Source organism: Malania oleifera, chromosome 2 (assembly GCF_029873635.1).
Source record: "Malania oleifera isolate guangnan ecotype guangnan chromosome 2, ASM2987363v1, whole genome shotgun sequence".
NCBI classification, from domain to species: domain Eukaryota; kingdom Viridiplantae; phylum Streptophyta; class Magnoliopsida; order Santalales; family Ximeniaceae; genus Malania; species Malania oleifera.
The window spans coordinates 146,640,370-146,662,413 of NC_080418.1; the positions used below are offsets into that span (position 1 = coordinate 146,640,370).

The 22,044-nt window shown below is 36.9% G+C and overlaps 1 pseudogene; it reads right to left on the reverse strand.

Annotated features, from left to right (window-relative positions):
- Positions 1-10,854: 10,854 nt before the first annotated feature.
- LOC131148480 (G-type lectin S-receptor-like serine/threonine-protein kinase LECRK4) lies at positions 10,855-13,629 on the reverse strand (annotated as a pseudogene).
- Positions 13,630-22,044: the final 8,415 nt, after the last annotated feature.

Genomic DNA, 22,044 nt, shown 5'->3' on the forward strand with positions numbered 1-22,044 from the left:
CGGGTCACATCAAATATTTATTCAAATATATTTTTTTATTTTCTTATTTTATTTATTCTCTGTTCATCACAAATCTGACTCTTCTAGAGCCCTTTTCTCACAAAACTAAAAACAGTAAAGTTTTAGATAATCCTTTCCTATTTCTCCAGAAATTTGAATCGTCTCGATCGGAGCTTAGACGGAAAAGTTATGCACAAAATACGAACAGGTGTCGGTTTTGGTTTCCAGGAATTTTCCTGCAACAAAAAATTACCAAAACTTCATAAATAGTGCAATAAAGTTCAAGAATGATGATTTTGGCAGTTTATTAAAATATTAGGCAATTTTGGACATTTAATTAAAAATATAAACCGTAAAGCTCGGGTTAAGATGCCCAATTACGTAGTTTTGACGCGTAATCAGTAAGAAAATATTGATATTTTGTTCTGGAGGATATTGTTTTCAGGATGTTGAGTTAGGAACCCACGGATATAAGGTTAGAGTTCAGTAGGGACTTTTCAGAGATAAGGTAAGGGAAATATGCTATGTTAGGAGATTTATTAACATTATCAGAAATTTTATATACATATATATGCATGTATACCAGATATTATACAGGATATAAATTTTTAAAGTATGTGTGGCCTAAGTACATGATATTGATATGGATTTTTATGCAATTTTTCAGTATTTCAAATTATACAGATATAGTTAAAAAATTACAAATTTTAAACAGATAGAATATGTGTACATATACAGTTTTATTCAGATGATTACATAGACAAATATATATAACAGTATACAGATAGTTATTCAGAACAGTATATACAATGTATATAGAAAGCTATGTTTTCCTAAATGTCAAAACACTCAAGGTATACAGAAAGAAAGTACAGATAGATTATATAGTGTAGCATCAAGATGCTACAAATATTATAGTATTTACACTACGGCAATATAGTGTTATGGTTATTTTGGAAATATAATGAAAACAGTATGAAATTAGGAATAGCTTCCCAAAAGGGGGGTGAATTGGCTTTTAAAATTTTCTTTTAATTCCTTTTGAGATACCTTAAACTTCCTTTATTTCTTTTAACCAATTCTTGACTTGTTTGTTTAATTTTTTAATCAATCGCGAACTTAGTTCTTTTATCCAATCAATAACACAATTAAACAACCAATCAATTAAATAATATCTTCAAGCCAAACAATCAATTTATTTGCCAAGTACAAGTTAAACAACAAACAACCAAACCAAGATATAAAGTATTCAACACTTTGATAATATAACAACTCAAGATGGTTGTTTGTTTATATTTGCCAAATTTGAACCAAGCCCTGTAGTGAATGAGAATTTATGCTTGCTGATGTAAAGCCTTGTATAGATGAATCAAATCACTCTCTCCAAATATTTAGAACTCAAATAAACTCTTGGTAAATTTATCTTTGGGATGTTAACCAAGTAACGTGCTCCCGTAAGGTTTCCGCAAGATATGGTGTAACCAACGTACTCCCTTTTGGTTTCCGCAACCCAAATCAAAATTAAACCTTAAGTTTGTTTGATTTCCAAATATATGTAGTTTATATGATTTTCAAATTTAAACCATCCACGTAATTTAAATATGCTGAAAATAAAGAGTAAAGGAAAGAAAGAATGAGACGGAGATTTTTACGAGGTTCGGCTTATACCCAGCCTACGTCCTCACCTTTGGCAAACTACCAAAGGATTCACAAGTTCAGTTCCATTGACAAGTGGAAGAATACCGATTACAACACTGCTTGGTTAAGGCTAGAGCCCGCCTTCTCCAAACGATATTCCCTCATTCGGTCACTCCTTGCATAGGCTAGAGCCCGCCTCTCTAAGCAATATTTCCTTACTTAGCCAATGATCCAAATAACCCTTAGAACGTCAAAGAACTATAAGAAACACAAGATAAGATCTGCGTACAAGTATACTCTCTCAAAGAGCAAATTAGTACAATTTCAACACTATATACTTTGAATGTAAAATATCAATATGAAATACAATGAAACTCAAGTATAGAATTCACCAATATCCTTCTTAGAAGAGGATTAGCAGTAGGAACTCAGAGAAAGAAGGATCAGCACTTCAGAATTCTCAGCAAAAGAATTTTTCAATAAGTGAGCAAGAAAGCTTTTGAAGAACAAGAGTGCTTTCAGCTTTACAAGTAGATTTTTCAATTCTTGGATGAGTTTTGATTTGAAAAACCATGTATTTATAGGCTTTCAAACTTGTTTCCATGTAGCAAAAGTTTTCTTAGAGAGTTTCCCAAAATTTTAGAAAATTTGAAGCTCAAACGGCTATATTTTAAAACATTAGAATTTAAAAAAATTTCCCATTGAATAGTGTTCAGATGATTAAAGGTTCGAGTTCACTCATCTGAAGTTCCTTAAACCCCTTTAAAATAGAACTGCATACAGGGTCAGATGTCTAAAATCAGGGTTCAATCATCTGATGTCGCAGGTTTAGATGACTGAAGTCGCAAGTTCAGTCGTCTGAACTTGCTGCTGTAACTCTATGCCTGTTCTGTCTTGTTCTCTATCAGCAGTGACCCCGTTTCAGTGTTTTGGCCATAACTTTTTCTATATAACTCCAAATTATGTGTTCTTAGTGTCAAAAGAAAGCTAAGAGAAAAACCTACAACTTTTATGTTGATCACTTTTTAAACTAATAGTTTTTAATAGAGAAAAATTCACCTTAATGCAGCTGTATAAAAATTGACAGCAAATGGAAAACTCTTTTTGATGCTTTTCATTCCAAAAAATGACTCCAACCTTTTTTAAATAATTTTTGACCTTATAAAAATATTTTTCAGGTATTTTAAAAAGTATCTAGGTCTAAGTTAACCTAAGAGTTTCAAAATATTTCAAACGATATTTTAAACATTTAAAGTACTTACATGAAAACTTCTAAAACTTTTCTCATTTTAGGTTCTTGAGTCTTCATGTTTTTTCTTTGGATTGAGTCCATCTTTTCTTCAAGCTTCTATATTCTTTTAGCTTTCTCACTTTGCCTTTCTTGGGTTCTTTTGAATTTAATATGCCTTAACTTTCAACAACTCATTCATGTCCTCATATTCTTCAAGATTTCATATATCATCTTTAAATCCATGTTTTGACTCTTTTAAGCTTCATTTGATCCTTGTGAGCACTTTGACCTTAATTTCTCATATATGAGCCCTGAAATATCATTACTCACACAAATACATTAAATTTCACTTGTTTGTTAGTATCAAAACAAGATAACAAGATTTTAAGCCTTGTAAGGCCAACACAGTATAAAGAGTGTAGTATGTATATATATAGTATCAAATCCCTGTGGAAAGATTACAGACAGATTCAGTACAGATATAGATTATAGAGTATGGTACCGTTGCTAATACAGATAGAGTGCAACCACATATCTCAGATAGTGTGTGGGTACCGTCAACCGTGCTCGGAGAGTATGCAGCTCCTTGGTTCACTGGGTTGAGGGAGCTGGTTTGACGAGGTAGCAGCCAATCCCGCACCTAGGAGAGTATACAGTTTGGCCGGACTGAGATAGTGTAGAGTATAGTGACTTTCCTAGAGGGCCAACCAGGTTAAGTCCCACCTACGGGCCATACAATCCTGTCATGAGGGGTCAAATCATGACATACAGAGTCACAGGGAAAGAGTACAGTTTTTTATATGTATACAGTTTTACCGCATTTTTTGTATATAGTATGATATAGCAGTATGAATGATAAAAGTTCAGATGATGCAAATGTTATAAGCTACTATACATGTGTTTTGTAGATTTTCCAGATCATGCAGTTTTATTTATTTTAATGTTATAATTTTTATGACTCGGTCGCCACACACTAGTAATAGCATATTTCCACTTACTGAGCGTTGATTCACCCCTTTACTTTAACATTTTTCAGGTGAGCTAGCTAGGCGAGCAAATCAGGCTTGCAGATAGAGATCACTTGGTCACCCTAGTTATAGGGTAAGTTTGGTATAGTGTTTTGTATTTTTGGGGTAGTTGACACTAGAGAGAGAGAGAGAGATATTTTGTAGCTATGGTTGAAAATACTGAATTCTGGTATTGTATATATATGTATATGTGGTTCTGTGATTTATGTTTTCCGCTGCGTAGGGGTGCTCATTATAGTCAAATATTGGAGTAATTTGTTATTATATATAAAAAAAATGGTGAGAATTTTAAGGATGTTATAGCTCACGCCCTCGGATATAGAGCCGAACACTCTTGCCAAACATGGCCAGCGATTTCACACACCCTCGGATATAAAGTTGGACACTTTTTCATACCTGGAACAACTCGGAACCCAGTTCATATTTCATTGCATTTCAACAAAATACAACTATGCATGCTTATATAACCAAACAAACCACACCCATTTGGTAATCTAAAATCATGGTTTTCCAAACACATACAGTTAAACAAGTCAAGGCATGGCCATTCCTATAACACAATATATATCACAATATATTTATGATTTTTCAACAAAACCAGGAATGCAACCCGTCGCCCCATTTTCTCAAAACTGTAATCATGAAAAACCCAAAGTACTCGTTAGATCCCTCCAAATGAGTAATCAAAACACACACAAGACCGCGAACCACAGTTCTACCGAGTCCAATTTCAAAAATAACCGACATAAATCGAATCCCCTCACCTTTCCCCAAATGACAAATCCCAAACTCCAAGGCCCCTAAACAAGAACCGAGTTCCAAAATCTACAAACCATATTACAGAAGTTACTCACAACCCCGTTACCTACAAGACTACCGAATCAGAACTGAAAACCAAGCCTTGTCTCGATTTTGGGCCAAAACCTGAGAATACCCAAAACGAAAATCTGATCTGTAGAACTTGTAGAGAATCCTCCCCTGATCCTCATGGAAACATCATGTAAAGACCCGAAAAATTAAAATGATTGAAATAAAAAAAATAGATAAAATAACAAATAAATAAATAAAAGGAATGGCGTGGGAAAAAAATAAAATTAAAGAAATTAAATAAAATTAAGATTAATTAAATAATTAAATAATTAGTTATTAAATTAAATATTTTTACATTGTATTTAAAAAAAAAATAATTGAAATAAGAGATATATATATATATATATATATATATATATATATATAAAGTAAAAGAAGAAAGAAGAAAAAGAAGAAGTCAAATTTTTTTAATTGCATAGAGGTAGCCAAACCCCCCCCCCCCCTTGAATATTTTTCCTGCGCCATAGCCACCTCCATCTTCGTTTCTCTTATTCTCACAATTTCTAAACGAGTTTGAGTCAGATCAGGAAACGAAAGGTGTTGTTGGATTCTTGGTTCCACTGTTGACATTTCTACTTGAGCAAATTTTTCATGGGAATGACTTAGGTACTGCTCCTGGGGAAAGGTAATTTTTTCTCATTTTCCCAATTTCGCTATTAATATGCTGTTAAATCGATGATCGGGTACCACCACATGGTCCTAGTTGCGATTGCCGTCATTTTGACGTGGATAAATTTTCAATTGGGGTTTTTAGGCCCCACTCCAAAGCGAGAGTGGGATTTGGAAAATTTGGTAATTTGGCTCTATTTAAGGGTATATTTATTTATTTAGAATTTATGGGTTTAGGAAATATTAAAATAATATTTTATTTAGGATTAATTACATGGAACTAGAATTTTTTATACAGGGTCCGGGAGAGCGCCGCAAGTATTTTTTTTGGAGTCCCTATCGGCATAATTCAAGAAATCAGGTAAGGGGGAAATTTATATATTAAATCAGGTTTTTCATGAATTAAAAAAGATCATGTGTTATTTATGTATATATGTGTTTATGTGGGTTTAAAATGCCAACCATGAAATTCATGTTTTCTGAGCCTAGGGTTGTTTATATAGTTATGTATGTGTGAAAGTAAATGAACGAAAGCGAAACGAATTTTCTAAGGAATAATGTAAGAAATGAAGTGTATTTTGAGTATATAAATGTTAAATGTGAGTTGGCTTATTTTATGAGAAATATGTGTGAATGTTACTATTAGATTGTGTGGCATGAGAATCTGTACAAATTATATGTTAAATGTATGAGATGTAGGCTAAGTAAGTAAAGCAATGAGAATAAAATATGATATGGATAATGTTGCCTGTGTATGTTAAATGCAACCATATAAAGGTACGACAGTTGAAAGCTAGGTCAGCAGATTCTAACGCATTTCTATAGGACTAACTGTAGCAAATTTTAGCGCATTTCTATGTAGACTAACTAATGATGGCTAAAGAGCGACTGTAGTACAAAGGAATGAAATAAAAATGTTATGAAATGAAATGACAATGAATGACAATTCAATGAAATGAAATGTGAAATGTGAATGATATAAATGGGAAAGAGTCACTTAAAGTGAAACACAATGAAATGTTATGAACATGAAAGAATGTAAATGATTGAATAACGATGGAAAGAATGATGTATTATGATATTAGAAGTATATATGTATGTAAAACATGCTATGATTGAGCGAGGCATACTCTTCGCCTGAGGGCTTGCTGAGTAAGACGAGTGCACTAGTAGCTTCAGATGTGGTAGTAGCTGTATAACGCACTAGAGCAGAGGGAACTACTTGTATGGATGGGTAGAATTCCCTATCCTTAGGGCATTTGCCGGTAAACTGTTGTTGAATGCGTGAGTACGAGATCAAGTTAACACTTGAAAGCTTACTGAGTAAGGTGAGTGCTCTAGTATGCTTCAGTTGTGACCTTCAGGTTACCTAATTATCAAAGCAGAGGGGTGCTACTTGTATGGATATGTAATCACCCATATCCTTGGGTAATCTTGTTGGTAAACCTTTGCATGTGATTGTTAGGTTCAGAAAATGACTTTCAATATTATGTTAATGATTTGCAAATATTATAAAATGATATGTATAATCTCATGATGGTCACACGCTGAGTTTAATATATTGTTTATTCCCTTACTGAGATGTGTCTCACCTGAATATAAATGTATTTCTTTTTCAGGACATCCTTGAGGTCGAGCTTTGAGAGCTCGAGGTTTTATAGCATTATTGGGAAATAGAAAAAGAAAAGGTATATTTCTATGTTAATTTTGGGGAATGTAAATATTTATGTTTTATATCTTTATGTTTTAAGGCTATTGAGTAAGGAATGATTGTGAAAATATTGAATTGTTTTGGGAGTTATGTATTTATGGAAATGTAGGTGGTAGATAATTTATTATGGATTATAGATAGATTTTAGAAAACTTTGGTATTATAATTAGGAGATTATATTTATGTTTTCCGCTGCGTATATGTTAATTATGAATTATCAGGGATTTTATCAGGTATAATGTGCCAGACCCGGGTTTAAGTGTTCGGGGCGTTACAGATGGTATCAGAGCAATGTCTAGCCAGAAGTGTGATTAATTTCACATCGCCTGGATATGGAAATGTTAGAGTATTAGGTTAAAGATGATTTATACCAAAGTACAGGAAATAGTTAGGATAAGGATGCTAGATGGATAGGTTAGATTAGGTGTTGAGAAGTAGGTATAGTGTATGGAAGTATAAGATTTTGTCTTATAGTTTGAAAGCAGAAATCCCTTGGCGAACTTCTGTGATTTTCTGATTCAGTCGATGGTTTCAGAAAACTACAGTAAATCCATTGACGGTGATGTTTCCTAGTCATGAGATTAGTCCTTATATCCATATCCTATACTCTGGTATGTACTCATAACTGAGCCTAACCAAGTCTACAAGATCTAGTAACCTGGTTAGCTCTAATACTAAGTTGTCACGCCCCGAACCCCGAAATGGGACTTAGAGGTAAAAATGTAACCTAACCTGTCCCTGTATCATACAAATCATCACAGATATAGTACACTGGATGAGGGTCCGACCCCGTGGGGTTCCCAGGCACCCTAAACACATCCAATCACAAACATATACGTAGCGGAAAAAAAGTCATTTATATCAACATATGCAGTACCATACCAGAGTTTATATACAAGCCAAACACAGCTCTATCCAAACGTACGAACTGGGTGCCCAAATACAACACAAAATGGCAACCCAATATAACTACAGTCTAACACTTACCCAAGCGCTAACACAGTACACCGGCCCACTACACTCCCTACACCAGGACGCTAGTTCTGGTTACTCGAAGGACCTGTAAAAATGTACGTACAGTAAGGGTGAGACACCTCTCAGTAAGGAAGAACACAGGATATATCGGTGTGTGGCATTTGAGTGTTATCATGATGCAACATGAATGCAGTTAAATGCAAATCCAGTACTAATTTACACAGTGCATTCACGCACATATACGGCAGCCATTTATACGCAGCCTTATCACAATACACACACATGATCAGTAACCTAGTGTCATCACACCCATAAGCTCGAAGCCGGTCCGACATTCCGTCTTTGGCCCATAGCCAACTCGTGAAGCATGGCACCACCGGCACATGGCTAGTCCTCGACTCCTATGGCATCGTACCGGCGCTAACTGGTGGATCCACACCCTTCAGCCTGATCTGCTGGAAAGGCTCACGCCCTTGAATATAGAGCCGATCACTCTTACCTACATGGCAGGCGATAAACACACGTCCTCGAATATAGAGCCGGTCACTCTCAGTCCCTGGAATCATTAGAATCGCGGTCCCATAAGCAATTTCGCATATCACACACACATGCATGCTCATATAACCAAACAAACTACACTCATTTGGTAATCTAAATCATGGTTTTCCAAAAAAATACAGTTTAAACAAAGTCATGACACGGCTATCCCAATATCACAGTATAAATCACATATATATTCGGTTTTCAACAAAACCTGGGATTCAGCCCGTCGCCCCCTTTTTCCTAAAACTGCAATAATAAAAAACCCATAGTTTTCCCCGTTAGATCCCCCCCCCCCAAAAAATGAATAGCCAAAACACACATAGGACCCTAGACCACAGTTCCACCAAGTCTGATTTCAAAAATAACCAATATAACACAGTTTCCCCTTACCTTAACCTCGAAAGCAAATCCCGAACTCCAAGGCTCCTAAACAGCGAACCAAGTTCCAAAAACTATAAATCACAGTACAAAAAATACTCACAAGACTGATATCTACAAAACTACCATATCAGAATTGAAAACCGAGCCTTATCTTGATTTTTTGCCAAAACTTGAAAACCTCCGAAACGAGATTCCGATCCGCAGAAGTTGTAAAGAATCCTTCTATGATCCTCGTGGTAACTTCCGTTTCCCGATTCTAGCAAAGATCGGTGAAGAATTCTAGAGAGAAGGAGAGAGTAGAGAGAGTTTAGAGAGAGAGAGAGAGAGAGAGAGAAACTTGAAGTAACTTAATTAAGAAGTAAAGGAAATTTCCTTTTATAGCCCTTGACCTGGCCCAATTTTGTCGACGAAATGGTACCTTCGTCAACGAATCCTTCACAGAATTCGTCGAAGAATCGGTGGCCTCGTCGCCAAAGTCTGATATTTCCAATTTCCCAGACCTCTCGGCTTCTCCTCGTCGACGAAACTCTGAATTTCGTCAATGAAAAGCCTTCTACCTTCGTCGACGAATTACAGTTTCGTCAACGAAGTCCGCAGAATTCCATTTCTCACGGTTCGAGTTCTTACAAAAACTGATTCGTCTGTAAGTACGATTGGTCTGCCAAACCTGATCCAAACTACTAGGAGGGCACACTACTCTTCTCTGAGCTCAATCGACTATCCAATCACCAACACTCTATCTGAGACGTGCGCTGGCACTAATTTAAAATAATAGTTACGGTACCATACTCTGAAACTGAATTAATCAGTGCTGTAAGTTGTGGAAAATGGATTGGTGGCGTCCATGAAAATCATTCTACAGAAATTTATGTGTTGGCCCCTAAGTTCTACGTGCTTGTCTTCATTGACTTTTCCTTCCTGTCAATGGCTACTGATTAGAACTACCAGTCTCCCACAGCCTCCCTGGTTTATATTTTTTTTCTACTGGGTCAGAATAGGTGATGAGTGGTTTATATATGAAACGCGCACACACATATAAATATATGAAAATTTTGGAGTTTCTTTTGCAAAACTAAATTTAAAACCCAATTTCGTTTTGAACCCTCAAGAATCCGAAATTTCTGCAAATTTACCAAATTTAGGTCCAAATTTCTTCTTCTTTTCTTTCTTTCCTCTCCCACTCATTTTGTTTTCTTTTCCTCTCTTTTTTCTTTTCCTGTTTTGCTCGTTCCTTGTGCTCCTATGAAGGCAAATGGTACTTTGGATTTGGTCCTTTTAAAGTCAAACCTGAACACTAAGATTCCACAAATAGTTTTTAGAAAAGTCCTCAAGAATTGGAAAGCCAACCAAACAGAAGCAAGAAATAACCCAAAAAACCAAAAAAAACAAAGGTAGAAAACATTGTAATTGGCAGGTATATTGAATTGAATTCATGCAGGGACGGCTTAAAAGTCAAGGATTTCCCACCATTAGTCAGTTGTTCAACCTCTCATTACGCATGCATATTTATTAGTCATGTCTTCTTCTCATTGGCCTTCTTGATACCAAGAGACATAACATTGTCAAGTTTCTTTCCTTCAATTATTTGGTCTAAGAATTCACCTCTCTACTGTAAAAATATGTTCAAGGGAAGGTTCCGCGTGGAGGGCGAGAGCTCTCAAGGTCCTCAAGATGTAGAGTCGGGGCGTCGTGCCTACGGGGATTTGGAGTTTTCACGGTGAGGCAGATGGTTGAAGGCAAATTTTGCAGGTGAAAAAAAGTATCCATAACCACTGCGTAGCCTAACTTTTACATTAAATAAGAAATGTCATTTCCGTACTCCTCCCATTTGATTTGTAAAGAATCCTCTCCCTCGGACCAACAAAAAATTGATAAACTGGTTTGTGATCTTATAGCAGATACAAAGACAACTGGGTGTCGCAACAAGACCATTGATAAATGAGCAAATCACATTTGATTTGCAGAAGGAATGGTCTAGGAATATCCTATCGATTCTATTCTATTTCCGCATACCAAAACATGTGGTTGTAAAGCATTTGTTAAGATGATGAGATCACTCCCATTCCTTTTGACATAAAGAACAAGAAGGGGAGGGGGGGGGGGGGGGCGCTAGCATTTTCTAATTCTTGTAACTATATGGAAATGGACATGGGGGTGAAGGAGCCTCAACAATTCCTTCAAGCATGAGCAGAACTCTCTTCATGGTGGGTCTCAGAGATGGGTCTTCCTGAATGCACCAAATGGAAACCATCACTAGCCTCTCCAGCATCCTCCTGTCATTGATGGCGGCCTCATCATTTTCAACCAGAGCTTCTAATGTACCCTCCGAGTAGCAGTCATAAGCCCAGTCGGTCAGAATCGCTCTCTCTTCTCCACCAATCTCCATATCGACGCTTCTTCGACAGCATATAATTTCCAGCAGCAAAACCCCAAAGCTGTACACATCCACCTTCACAGTGATGGGCATGTTCCTGAACCACTCAGGAGCAACATACCCTTTTGTTCCTCTAATGGCAGTGTAGGTTTGGTTCTGATCCACGTAAAGAAGCTTTGCCAATCCAAAGTCCGAAATACGAGCATTGTACCAGTCATCGAGGAGTATGTTCTGAGGCTTTATATCACAATGGATGATCTGGGTACTGCACTCTTCATGCAAGTAAACTAGTCCTCTTGCAATGCCGCACGCAATTTGGGTCCTTTGATGCCAAGTGAGCTTCAATTCCCCAAAGAGGGAGCTTGCAAGAGTTCCGTTGCTCATAAATTCATATACCAACAACCGGTAAAGTCCTTCATCGCAAAATCCAATCAACCTCACCAAGTTCTTATGATGAGTCTGGCCGATAATGTTCACTTCAGTTTTGAACTCCTTGTCCCGTTCTTGAACCACTCTGTCTAATTTCTTGACTGCAACAAGAGTGCTAGAGCCAAGTTCTACAACCCCTCTGTAAACAATGCCAAAAGCCCCTCTTCCCAATTCTTCTTTGAACCCGTCTGTGCCATCTACAAGCTCTTTGTAAGTAAAATTGTGTAAAGTTTTCTCAATACCTGAGTCACTTTGGGGAGTTCTTGTTACTTTCTTGTGGTAGATGAAGAAAAACCCCAAAAAAATTGCTCCCATCAATACAAAGTTGATGAGCACAGAACTGCCCAGGAGCACTGATATTGCTAGGATCAAACCGTTCTGGTTTTTTTCTGTTTGGAGCTGAAGGTTGCGGATTTTGTGTCGGAGAATTCTCTTTCTTGAATTTGATGAAAGCCTTTCCATTGACACTCCTGTTTGATCTCCCATTCGAAAGCGGTAGCTTCTTCTTCCAGCATCTATTGTCTCTCAAAATGACAACAGCACACATGCAATCCTGCAAGCAGGATTCTTTACACTGTTGTTCATTATAAGGAGATAAGAGCTCATAATCCGAGGTAGGCCAATCGATATCCGTTATGGTGTCCATGCTGTAAAGATTTTCTGCAGAGCTAGCCCCTTCTATGCAGCCTTCCATGAAATCTGGTTTGCAGCCTCTGTACTCATCCTCGGGATCGGTGACAGAAAACCCTCGAGGGCATGCACAAGTTGGCCTCTGATCAATTCCAAGACTGCAGATTCTGTTGTACCCACACGCTCCACTTCCTGCACTTACTTGGCTGTTCATGCAAATATTGTCCGGTATGGACCAGAGGGCAGTCCAGCTTTGATTCCCCGTATTGGAAGCCATAGGGCGATAGAATTGAGTAAAGACTCCATCAAAATTGAGAGTTGCTCTGTGATAAAAGTCCCTAGATGAAGGAACCTGCCCTGTTGTGAGATCAAACCTTCCACCATTCCTTCTCAAAATGAACAAGTAGCCCGATTCATTAAACACCACTCTGTTACCAGAATTTGATGAATTCTGTTCGTCTTTTGTGCCACTGAGATAGTAAGGTTCATTGACAGACTCAGTGGGAACATTTAAGGTTGCAAGCGCGAGATCACCATCTTCGCTGCGCAAGCGAAGTCGAAACCTTCCTTGGGTAAAGTTGGTCTCAGTTTTCCTTGAATAAAGTCGATCATCCCTTTCCATTGCCTGTCCAGGTAGGAGAGTATCAGTAGGATGCTTGAAGCTTTCCCATAGTCTTTCAGAACTTCCACCTTCAAGAACAAAGTTCCCTGTATCATTCATAACACCTCGCAAGACCCTGGTAATAATGGGATCAGAATTCCATAGATTTTCTCCCTGAGGTCCGGTGAGCACCAGTCCTCGGTCAGAAGTAAGCTCCACTTTTGACCCTCTCGGAGAAGGGACATAATCCTCTTTCCTCGCAAACCAGACTACTGTTTTTTCAGGTATCTTGTCAAACCATATGGACAGCAAGAATATATCCTCATTGTCATCAAGTTGGCGAAAGCCAAAGGCAAAATTTCCAGATCGAGACTGCCAAACGGAGGCCCCTTCTGTTGCAGTGAGGGACGAGCCGATGGTTACCGTACCATTGGCTTGTGCAGTGGCAAAGCATGGCAACAGCAGAAGCAAGAAGAGGACTGCTTGAAGAGGAAGAGAAGGAGCCATCGGTAGAGGCATTAGTCTTACTGCATACAATTACGCGAAACAGATGAGATTAAATAAGCTTAGCTGGCAGGCTAATCAATATCAAGCTGAACCAATGCCTTGGTATCTTGCGTGGAAAATGGATTGATGTACTTTCCAGGAAAATCATTCAAGAAAGTTTGTCTCCATGAATGCTGAGAAAACCAGGTTGTGGATTTAATTCCATTTGTTTGCCTTCTTAACATTTTGCCTCCTCTCAAAGAAGACTGATGAGAAGTACGTGTCTTCTACGGCCAACGTGCTTGACCGCTGGAAGATGGGTTCAGGGTATTGGGTTATTTCCTTCCAAGCGGGGAAAAGCCTGGACTTTATTAAAAGCCCAAACATATGTCTTTTAGTGTGAAAACAGGGAAATTATAAAAAGAGATGGGAGAAAGGGGAGCCGTCACTTCTCAAAAAGAAAAAAAAAAACGTGATTTTTCTCATGCTGTTCAGATTTCAGCAAGACTCTAATCTCACTTTGTTTGTGGTCTGATCGAGCTGAAATTTGGAGGAGATGTTCACGACTCAAGGAGCTACAATTTGAATGGTTGGGATCGGATTTGGAGCTCAGAAGTTAAGATTTTTACGCATGAACAGTAACCACGAATTTGCTATATTCTCTCCAATCCTCTTTGTATTTTCCAAGATTGTCGATATCTTGATGAGATATATTTGTAACCTCTAATTGAGATTAAAGAAAACTTAGTGTACCCATTATTTGATTGATAGTAGAGGTTTCAACTGAATTAGGTCCCATAATTTTTCTTCCTCACACTGGGGAAGTTTTCCAAGTAAAAAATTGAGTGTGTTTCTTGTGGTTTGGTGTGATTGATTATTTTTCTTATTATTTTCAGCACGTATAAAATTAGATATACACTATATTTGCTTACATATAGGGAAAAGAATTATTCCGCTGTGGTTATTTGTTGATATCTCTCCCAACAAAGTGGTATTAAAGTCAGGTTCACAAATTGTCAGGTTGGCAGTTTAAGTTATGGAAGCAACTACTAATAGAATGATTAATCTCAGTGGTTCAAATTATGATTTATGGAAAGGAAAAATGGAGGATCTTCTTTATGTGAAAGATTATTACCTACTGGTATTTAGTGCTGAAAAACTAGAAAAAAAGTCTGATGTGGAATGGACTTTGTTGCATCGACAGGTATGTGGGTATATCAGGCAGTGGGTAGATAATAATGATTTGAACCATATTAGTGGAGAGACAAATGCACATTCTCTATGGAGTAAGCTTGAAGAGTTATATGCTAGAAAGAATAGATATAATAAGTTGTTTCTAATTAAACAAATGATGGCTTTGAAGTACTAGGACGGGATTTCTTTATCTGATCACCTAAATACATTCCAAGGAATTATTAATCAGTTGGCTAGAATGGGTATTAAGTTTGATGATGAGATACAAAGGTTATGGTTGCTTGGTTCATTACCGGATCGTGGGGGACGCTCAGAACTTCATTATCTAACTCCGCTCCAGAAGGTCACAATGGATATAACCAAGAGTTGTTTGCTAAATGAAGAGATGAGAAAAATAACATAGGGATCCTCTTCACCATCAGAGATCTTGGTTATAGAAAAGAGAGGGAGAAGTAAGAGCAGAGGTCTGAAGAATAGAGATAACAGAAGAAGCAAGTCCAACAAGTTTACGAATGTTGAGTGTCATCATTGCGGGAAAAAGGGACACATCAAGAAATATTGTAGGCAATTGAAGAAAGAAAACAAGAATAAGAAATGGAAGGGAACAAAGAATGGAGATGACAAAGATGGTGATGATAGAGTTGCTACCACCACTCTTGCAAAATTCCTTATTGTTTATGATGATGAGATGATAAATGTTGCATATCATGAGACCAACTAGGTGATTGACAGTGGTGTCTCCATTCATGCTACATCTCGGAAGGATCTCTTTACATCCTATAGATCTGGTGACTTTGGAATAGTAAATATGGGCAATGATGGCTTAGTTAAAGTCATTGGAATTGGGGATGCGTATCTAAAGACAAATAATGACATGAGTTTAGTTCTTAGAGATGTGAAGCATATTCCTGACATTCGTTTGAATTTGATTTTTATAGGTAAACTTGATGATAAAGGGTACTGCAACACTTTTAGTGATGGCAAGTGGAAGCTCACCAGGGGTGCTATGGTTGTGGCTCAAGGCATGAAGCACTCTGCATTGTACATTCTACAAGCAAAGATCTCCAACGACATTGTTAATGCGATGGAGGATAATGGTACAACAGAGTTGTGGCACAAGAGACTGGCTCACATGAGTGAGAAAGGATTAGCTCTACTAGGGAAGAAAAGTCTACTATGTAAACTAAAAAGTACACTTCTGAAAAGGTGTACTCATTGTTTGTCAGGGAAGCAGAGCAGAGTTTCCTTCAAGAATCTCCCTCATTCGAGAAAGTCAGAGATACTAGATTTGGTACATTCAGATGTGTGTGGCCCTATGAAGGCGAGAACACTTGGTGGCTCTAGATACTTTGTGACCTTCATAAATGATCATTCAAGGAAGTTGTGGGTATATATCTTGAAGTCAAAAGACCAAGTGTTGGCTGAGTTCAAGAAATTTCAAGCCCTAATTAAGAGACAGACTAGGATGAAATTGAGGTGCATCTGAACCGATAACGGTGGAGAGTATTCCGGTCCATTTGATGAGTATTGCAGACAACAGGGTATTCAACATCAAAAGACTCCTCCGAAAACTCCTCAATTGAATGGCATAGCAGAAAGGACGAACAGAACACTGGTTGAGAGAGTGGGATGTTTGCGGCCTGGTTGCCAAAAGCCTTTTGGGGGGAGGCCTTGAGCATTATTGTTCATGTGTTGAATCTTACACCCTGTGTTCCTCTACAGTTTGATGTGTCAAACCGAGTTTGGACAGTTAAGGATGTTTCCTATAATCATTTGTGTGTTTTTGGGTGCAAAGCATTTGTGCATATTCCAAAAGATGAAAGGTCCAAACTTGATGAGAAAACGCGAATGTGTATATTCCTTGGCTACAATCAATATGAATTTGGATACAAGATTTATGATCCAGTTGAGAAGAAAAATTGAGAAGCAAGGATGTCGTGTTTGTAGAAGCAATGATAGTTGCCTATCGTTTGGCATTATCACCGGTCCTATCTAGGATCCATGACGTATTCCACATTTCTATGTTGAGAAAATACGTCTCAAACCCCTCCCATGTGATTAGATATGAAGCACTGGAGTTGGGTGACACTTTAGCTTATAAGGAAATACCAATGCAGATTCTTGACTGGAAGGAATAGGAGCTACGCACGAAGAAGATTCCGCAGGTAAAAGTTCTGTGACGCAACCATGCCATTGAGGAGGCTTCCTGGGAACTAGAGGATCAAATGCGCCAGAGATATCCGCATTTATTCAGTGGAGTTTAAAGCTGAACCAGTCAAGTGAATGGAATAATATTGTAGTTTTTAGTTGTATAATGTAACGTAAGATAGATAGGGTTTTTAGTTTTGAAACGTGAATGGTTTTGGGAGAATTTTGAATAGTTGTAATCTCCTAGAACTCTCGTTATAACCACGGTATTCCTCCGCCATAAGTGAGGGTAATCAATAAAAATTGGAAGTGTTTTGACTTAGGGAAATAGGGGAATGGCAAATTTCAAGGACGAAATTTTTATAAGGATGTGAGAATGTAAAAACCCAAAAAAATAAAAATAAAAATAAAAAAGAGATATAAAAGATTAGTAGAATGATTCCAAAAAAAAAATTAATTAAACGGATTTAAAAAAAAGAAAAAAAATTAATTAAAATTAATTTTTATTTTATTAATAAAATATATTATTATTATTATTATTATTATTATTATTATTATTATCCTGAAGCTTCAGAAAGCTTCAGGATGAATCTTTTTTTGTAAAATATCTTCTTCGGCCTCTCCCCCCCCCCCCTTCTAGCTTATCTCCTCCTTCTTCTTCTTCTTTCTTTTCTTTTCTTTATTCCAGCTTCTAAACACACACACACACTCTCTCTCTCTCTCTCTCCCTCCTCACGTTCTCTCTCTCTCTCTCTCTCTCTCTCTCTCTCTCCTCGATTTTGTGACCAATTTTCGCCCGATCAAAAATCAGAAGATACCACTCGACTCCATTTGCCACTGCCGTCATTTCTACCAGAGCGGATCGGTGGTATGAGCGGCATAGGTGTATTCCCTAGGATAAGTCATTTTTCCTTTTTTCTTTAATTTCTTGCAAAATATAAGTCCAATTGACAAACGAACACCACCACGAGAATCTAGGGATGATTCTCTACAAGTCTAGTGGGACGAAATTCTTATGGGGGTGTCAGACCAAAACCTCAAATTTAGGGTGCGGGGGTTATTAAGGGGCTTATTTTTAATAAATTAGTATTAGTTTAGAAATGCTAAAATATTGAGCATCTGGGGCTGAAGTGGGATTTCTGAAATTTAGGGTCCAAGTGAGCGCCGCGAGTGTAATTTTGGGACCCGCAAACAAAATTTATAAAATTAAGTGGGGGTGTTAAATAATAGTTTAAATATTAATTTGAGGTATATAGAGCCTAGAGAAGGCTAGATGAGTATCATTTTGGAGAAATAGATTAATTAATCTGGGAAAAATGCAAATTCCAGGAGTTAAATTTCGGGCGCTAAGAGCGTGAGATTTTGGGTTCTAGCGAGACTCTGAGTAAGTCGAGTAAGGGGAATAAATTATAACAGTATTTTTATGAAAATTATGGGTTGAGAAATATGTGAAAATGGTGTATGTTATTTTACTTGAAATTTATTATGATATAAGTATTAGATGATATTTGTGTGGCATGTGATTTATATTATGAAATGTTTAAACTGAGTTAGATGATTTACCCTGTGAAATATGTGATACTGAAACCTGTTTTAATATGATAATTGAAATGTGGGAAAATGATGAAAGTAAAAATGTGCAAGAAATGTATTTTCTGAGAAAATGAAGAAAGGTGAAATACGGAAATGTGTTTTGAAAAATATTGAGTAATTGTGAAATAATATATGCATATGATAGTATGAGATGAGATGAATTATGAACTAAGAAAATATCATTTAGATGATGAAATGTGTTGAAAATACTGATATTGAAATGTGAATATGTGAAATGAAAATATTGCAATGTTAATTCTGCAATATGAAAATGAGAAATGTGGAAATACATGAAATATGAATGACAAAATGTCAATACTGCATAATGATTGTGGGTATGTGATGGTAAACCCTGCTGGATGGTTATGATATTGAGCACGGTACCCTTGCTAATCATGTTAGTGCAACCACACGGACTCTTGGAGCGTGTGGCGTGACAATCGACTATGCCATTGTGTAAGGTTGTTGGGCCCCCTGAGTCTAGATCAGGGTTATAGGCCGGCTAGTCGTACTATAGACGCAATATGTGATATGATATTTGATCTAACCGGATCGGCCAACTGCGATTAGATCCAACCTTCGGGCCGCACAGCCTTGACCATGGGGAGAAGCATGGCGTGTATAGAAAGATCCTCAGGGTGGCCATGAGTTACAAACGCGATGTTAGTATTTGATACCGAGGACACTCATGAGCCGAAAAGTAAAGTGGAAATGAAAAGTGAAAGAATCATAAAATTGGCTAAAATGAGAAATGAAAGAAAGAATGGAAATTGAGAAATAAAGAATGATAAAATTGAGAAATGGAACCGCGTGAGTTAATAATATAAATAATTGAGGCGAAGTGAAACTCTCCGCCTGAGGGCTTACTGAGTAAGGTGAGTGCCCTGATAGGTATCAAATGTGGCCATACCCGGTTGCATAATGTGTTAGGGTAGAAGGAAGCTACCTGTATAGGCGAGTAATCTTCCCTATTCTCAAGAACTTTGTGGGTAAATATGTGTTGGAAATTATTGAATTTGAGAAATGATTTTAAAGCTTATAAAAGCTTGTGTTGTATATCTATATGACTATGAGAATGTGTATATCAGTGTATTTTCTCAGATGAAACGATGATTTGAAAAGTAAAGTGTATTATAATTAAACTCATATGGTCACACACTGTAAATAATTTATTCCTTCTTACTGAGATGTGTCTCACCCAAATTATCTAAATTTTTCAGGAGACAAAGATAGGCCAGGTGGTAAAGCTTCGTGATCATAGGGAGTTAGAATCCTAAGATACAGGGTGAGTTTGGACTAGGGAGGTGTGATTCCCTAGGGTTGTATTATTTTTGGATATGAGATAGTATTATGTATTTATGTACATTGATACTCTGGGTATTGTATTCTAACTGATATGTGTATATTGTCTTCCACTGTTAAGTTATATAATAAAATAACTTTTTACCCGATACCCAATGTGGGTCGGGTCGTATGAATGATAGAAGGATTGTTGACATGACCGATTTGTGTGTGTTGTGGATGACGTGATTATTTATTTATTATTGAAAAAAATTTTGTACGAAAATCGGGGCATCACAATAACCTTCAAGCTTTTGGAATTTTATTCATACTGAAGTTAGATATTAGCTCTAATATTTTATTCGACCTTTTAGGTCAAAAAAAGTTGTATTTACATAATAATAAATATTCAACTGATGTATGAAAATTGAACATTATTAACATGATTATTGTATTACAGTTATTACACCTATTCGCTAAATTTGGCGAAAAATGATTCATGTAGCCGACTTCACCAATTTGTCGTTGGTGTTGTTGCACCTATTCGCTAAATACTTGTCATTGATGCATTTTACTTACAATCTTTTCATTCTAAATCTTGCTACTATGTCTACTAACAATTTCATAAAAACATATCATGCTTTAGTACTAATTTTCATCATTTTTTAAAATAAAAATTGAAATGAATATTGACTTCAAAAATTCCATAGAAATTTTCAAACTTTTAAAGCCTCAAAATTTTAGTGGAAAAGAAAATTTAAGATTTAATGGCACTCTTGGGAGAAAATTTGTAAACCTACCTCGGAATGAGGTATGGGCTTGAGAGATCTTAAAGAAGTTCAAAAATCTCTTCTCATGAAATTTGCCTTTAGACTGCTCACTTCTAACAATTTATGGTCAGGTTTTTTTAGAACTAAATATTGCAGAAATGATCATTTATTAATCAAGAAGGGAAGACTAAATGACTCTCAGTTTTGGAAATCAATGATGGCCACCGTTCCAGAAGTTATAGATAATGTTAAAATTTTGGTGAGAGGTGGGAATTCTTCTTTTCAGTTCGATAGGTGGCTTACATTAGGCCTGTTAGCTATGCGCACTAAGGATATTTTGAACAAAAAATTGTGTATTAAGGATTGTTGGCTGAATAACAACTGGAACTCTGATTTATTAATGGAATTGGTTAGGGCCGATAGAACAATGGAAATCATACATAATGTGCCAGTTCGTAAAAGTGGTCAAGATATATTCATTTGGAAGCCTACCCCTGATGACAAATTCTCTACAAAACGGCATAGGAGGCGGTGAGAAGCAGAAGTGATACTTTTGAGTGAAATGACTGGTTTTGGCATTCTTTATTGCCTAAAAGAATTTCAATGTGTTTATGGAAAGTCTGGTTTAGATGTCTAGCAGTAGATGATAGAATTCAGGTCAAAGAAATATCAATGGTTTCGGCTTGTGATTGCTGCGTACAGAGAAGTTAGGAAAACATTGATCACATTCTTTCTTTAGGTAAGGTGGTTTCAGAGGTTTGGCGTCGGGCTAGTGTAGTGTTGGGGATTCCTTTCCTACGGGTCCTTCTTTGGAAAAACAAAATTGCAAACTGGCTCCACTATGCTCGAAAATCATCTATTAAAAGTATTTTAATCGGTCTGATTCTGTGTTTGATTACGTGATACCTTTAGAATCGAAGATGCAAAGCGAGAATGGAATGAGTTTATCAAAGTGCGGATCAAACGTGGAGAAGTGTTTGATACTGAGTTAGTTCTTTAGCTAAGAGCTCTAATTCTTTTCGAAAATTGAAGATATCAGATATTATGATTTTGAAAGAGTTTCAAATTCAGCATCAGGAAATTTGCATCAGGCCTGAAAAAATTATTTCGTGAGTTAAACTCCTAATAGGGTAGATAAAATTTAATTGTGATGGGAGCTATAGGGGCAATCCGGGTAGTTCAAGAGGTGGAAGAATTATTCGGGACTGTAATGACATGGTGAAAGTAGCTTTTTTAAATTATTTTGGCAATGGTATAAATAATAGTACAAAATTAAAAGTAATTTTGGAAGGTTTCTTCTTGTTGATTGAGACCAAGTCAATGCAAATTTAAAAAAGAGTGGTCCATGTTCAAGATCTACTCTGATATGCAAAGACTACTGGCCGGTGGAGACATTTCTTCAATGTACAAAAGACTCTTGACTTGAGTGGGGCACTGCACCTTGCTTTCTTCTTGTTGGTTAAGACCAAGTCAATGCAAATTTAAAAAAGAGTGGCCCATGTTCAAGATCTACTCTGATCTGCAAAGACGGTGGAGACATTTCTTCAATGTA